We start from the raw sequence: 4,711 nt of genomic DNA on the forward strand, positions 1-4,711 counted from the left end.
CATGCAACATCGTTATCTCGTACTCCTGATCCCCCTTGAATCTGTACCCTGTCACTGCCTTGTCATCGTTAGTTTACGATTCCCAGTGATATCCACCACCACAGTACAAGCCCTATCATAGAACTTCTCCCTCGATGGTTATTTTCTCCATGTGCCGCACTCTTTCAGTTTCCTCATGTTGGTCATAGAAGCCATTGTAATCCGTCCGGTTACACAAAGAGACCTTTCCCCCAACACCACAAGCTGCTAGGGGAAAATCAACTCAACTAATAATAAAAATAAACTATTTCAAACAACTTGACAAACAAAATATGTATACCAAAAAGCAGCAAACAATTCCCTCTCCTACAAACCAACTTGCCTGCAACAACTTCCTCAATCACTGACCCTGCTTAGCTTCCTCAGTCGCAGACCAGGCTAGCAGGCCACCCCAGCTAGCAGACAACACAAAACTGAAGACTGTGGGAGGAAAGATAAAAGGATACACAGGGGAGGGGAAATGCAGAAAAGAAAAAAAGAAAATATAAATTAACCTGATGACGGGTTAGGGATCCCTTTTGGGAACGACCCCTCCCACGTTCAGCTGGAACGTGGCGCATGGAACACAAAACTATTCTTAGAAATATTTAACCTCCACACATTAACAAGTCCAATACCTCAAATGAAAGATAAACACCTTGTTCATCTACCCAGCATGTCAGATTTTTTAAATGTTTTACGGCGAAAACACACCACATATTTATATTAGACCACGACCGAAACGAAGACAAGAGGCAGCCATTTTGTCCCAGAAAATATAAAATTATAAAAGCAGGATTAAAAAATAAATCATTCACTAACCTTTAGAAAAACTTCATCAGATGACAGTAATAGGACATGTTACACAGTACATTTTTTTTTTCAACAATATGCCATTTATATCCATAAATGTCCATTTACATTGAATTCATGTTGAGAAAATACTCAAAAATGTCAGCAGAAAATATAGGTAGCGCCGCAAGATAACGTAAATAGACATCAAACTTTGACTAAATATACATGTTCTACATATAGTTAGAAAGATACACTGCTTCTTAATGCAATCGCTTTGTTAAATTTCTTTTTAACGTTACAGAAATCGCTCACTATTCAATATTCTGAGACGGCAATAAGCAATATTTCTCCGCTACAATTTAAGCATAAATATTCCCTTACCTTTGATGGTCTTCGTTCTGAATGTACTGGAAGGGTTCATACTTACCCAAAACATTGTTTGGTTTCAAGTCTTGTGTCTTTGTATTAGCATCTGCTAACAATATGAGCTGAAATGCACCCAAAATGTCCTCTGGTCCGGAAAAGTTGCGCATCAAAACTTCAAAATTACATATTATATGTCGACTAAACAGGTCAAACTAAGTGCAGAATCAAGCTTTAGGATGTTCTAAACGTACAAAACAATTTTCAATTGTTAGTTCTCCTCCGGAGTGCTGGAACAAAGGAATGGCTGGGACCAATTCGCGCCCTAACGCACAGGTATTTTCTCGCGGCACTCACTCAATTCACTCCCATAGGGCCAAAACTCGCGGGATTTGAACGATTAATGCTCTACTGAATGGAAGACATAGAAAGTGTCCCCAGATCCATAGCTGGTTGGGAAGGGTGGGGGCGATCACGTCAAAGTTGCCCCAACTTTCATGACCACAAAACTAGTTTGGAAGAATGCCTGCCCTGTGAGTTCTGCTATACTTAGACATAATTCCAACGGTTTTAGAAGCTTTAGAGTGTTTTCTATCCAATAATAATTATTATATGCATATATTAGCAATTTTTGATAGATTTTTTTTCAGTTTACTATGGGCACGCAATTCCTCCAAAGGGGGCAGTATTCTGCCTAGCCTTAAGAGGTTTTAATAAAGAAAGAAAGGAAAAGTTCCAGCGGGCCTGTAGTCTACCACCAAGACCACCACCTTACCCAGGACAAAATAAAATAATTGTGAAACAGAACAACAATAATACACTTAACAAAAAAACTATTAACCGGGCGCCCTCCGTCCTATGATCTCCTCTCCGATCAAGTGCATTAACTTCTTCGATATAGGGGGCGCTCTTTTAATTTTTGGATGAAAAACGTTCCCGTTTTTAACAAGATATTTTGTCACGAAAAGATGCTTGACTATGCATATAATTGACAGCTTTGGAAAGAAAACACTCTGACGTTTCCAAAACTGCAAAGATATTGTCTGTGAGTGCCACAGAACTGATGTTACAGAAAAAACCCAGATAAAAATACAATCAGGAAGTACCGCATTTTTTGAAACCGCCTCATGGCAATGACTCCTTATATGGCTGTGGAGGAGCTAGGAGTCAGCTTACCTTTTCCACGTTTTCCCCAAGGTGTCTGCAGCACTGTGACGTATTTGTAGGCATATCATTGGAAGATTGACCATAAGAGACTACATTTACCAGGTGCTCGCTTGGTGTCCTCCGTTGCAATTATTGCGTAATCTCCACATGCGTGTATTTTTCCATTTTCTTCAGAGGAGAAACCCAACTGCCACGAATTATTTATCATCGAATAGATATGTGAAAAACACCTTGAGGATTGATTCTAAACAAAGTTTGCCATGTTTCAGTCGATATTATGGAGTTAATTTGGAAAAAGTTTGGCGTTGTAATGACTGAATTTTCGGGGTTTTTTCTTAGCCAAACGTGATGAACAAAACGGAGCGATTTCTCCTACACAACTAATCTTTTGCTATCTGAGAGTCTCCTCATTGAAAAGATCCGAAGTTCTTCAAAGGTAAATTATTTTATTTTAATGCTTTTCTTGTTTTTGTGAAAATGTTGCCTGCTGAATGCTAGGCTATCAATGCTTGTGTAGTTATGGTTGAAAAGCATATTTTGAAAATCTGAGATGACAGTGTTGTTAACAAATTGTGAGCCAATATAGTTATTTCATTTCATTTGCGATTTTCATTAATAGTTAACGTTGCGTTATGGTAATGAGCTTGAGGCTATGATTATGCTCCCGGATACGGAATTGCTCGACGCAAGAAGTTAATTGTAAAAAACTACACTAAGAACAGTTTTTTTTTTTTTAAGTTTTGTGACATTTCCTTTTAAACAGCTCTTATATACATAAAAACAGGATTTGAATATTACATTTGAATTTGTTAAAACGGGGGACAACATGAAGGGCACTTCGTCCTTCTTTCAGTTTGGATGTTTATTATTTTTTCTTTCCTTCTCTTCTTCTGCTAACTGTTTACATAGCTTGGTGTATTTTTTTTCCTTGACAATGGGCGAAAAGTGTTGCACCGTTCCTGGAGGTACTGGGTCGATGCGTGGAGCGGAAGGACCGGGTCGATGCGTGGAGCGGAAGGAGCAAGCCTCATTTCCGACTCCCTGTTTGAAAAATCTATTTAATATGTAGTCCCCCGATGGGGGATGTATCAGATATTAAACTGATGAGAACAGATGATGATGATTAAAAGTTTTATTCTTCCTTTCATACATCCAAACGGTGAACAATTCACACATTTATAACATACCCATACAAAAGGTTTTCATAACAAAAAAGCCACTGGTTTCAAAACGTTGTACCACCACATCTTAACCACTTTAGATCCTTGAGGCAGGGTAGTCTAGTGGTTAGCGCGTTGGACTAGTAACCGGAAGGTTGCAAGTTCAAACCCCCGAGCTGAAAAGGTACAAATCTGTCGTTCTGCCCCTGAACAGGCAGTTAACCCCCTAGGCCGTCATTAAAAATAAGAATTTGTTCTTAGCTGACTTGCCTAGTTAAATAAAGGTAAAATTAAAAGTAAGCTGAAAAATGATGTAGGCTAAATACAGAAGGGAAGGCAGTACATCCACCTTCACGGCCAGGACCTTGCCCAAGAAAGACAAGGATCTGTCCTTCCACATTACCAGCTTCCATAATACTAAAAACTTAGATTTTTTCCTTAACCTTGTTCCACCATAAACACTTACATTCTCTTTCTGCTTATCCTCCATTTCACATGTTATCAAAGATGTAAGTTGTTTACAATAATCCTCATCCCCCAAATAACTCTCATTCATACACCACGTACCACCCCCTGTTCTTTCCATACATAAGGGAACATTTCGGCATTTCGTGTATGATCAGTGAGAAAGTCCATATTGCAAATGTACGGTCCCTTACTAGACGTCCGAAATCGTTTGTAAAATTCGCGGTCGGCGTCGGGCCGTGCGGTAGGGCCAGACCTACCGGGAAGTCATCAAATGAACTTTGTCGGACATTCGGTTTCCGTTTTATAAAATAAACAAGTTTTTGACCGTTTTTCCGCTATCCCGGAATTTCCCACAAGAGGGCATACGGAATCATATGGCAATTTGGCAAAACATCACGAATCACGACGGGGCCTTATCTCGAAAACGGAAAATATTTTGAAGCCGAAACTTGGTGAGCGTAGGTTTGGCATAATGGGCAGTTGGCCCCGAACAAGATGGCGTCTAGGCCTCGACGGTTTTTGAGTTATGGCCGTTTTTCTGGGATTAAAGGTCCTAAATGGAAATAGAGAAATTATTTTTCCACTTCAGGTCAAAGTCAAGGAGCCTCCGGTGTCAATAAAAAAAGAACCAGCCATTTATCTATCGTCATTTAAGAGAAACGGAACAATGACAACTTGGCGATGGTCACAAATAGGCGTTTTTTTTTTTCAACGGTTACAGATCCAGTTGCAGGGTGTTC

At 39.5% G+C, this 4,711-nt stretch overlaps 1 non-coding gene across 1 annotated transcript; it reads right to left on the bottom strand.

Annotated features, from left to right (window-relative positions):
- Positions 1-3,286: 3,286 nt before the first annotated feature.
- Positions 3,287-3,477, bottom strand: LOC139388836 (U2 spliceosomal RNA). The gene has a single exon (XR_011629360.1). It is a non-coding gene; the product is annotated as a U2 spliceosomal RNA (small nuclear RNA).
- Positions 3,478-4,711: the final 1,234 nt, after the last annotated feature.

The sequence above is a fragment of the Oncorhynchus clarkii genome, chromosome 29 (assembly GCF_045791955.1).
Source record: "Oncorhynchus clarkii lewisi isolate Uvic-CL-2024 chromosome 29, UVic_Ocla_1.0, whole genome shotgun sequence".
Classification (NCBI taxonomy): Eukaryota; Metazoa; Chordata; class Actinopteri; order Salmoniformes; family Salmonidae; genus Oncorhynchus; species Oncorhynchus clarkii.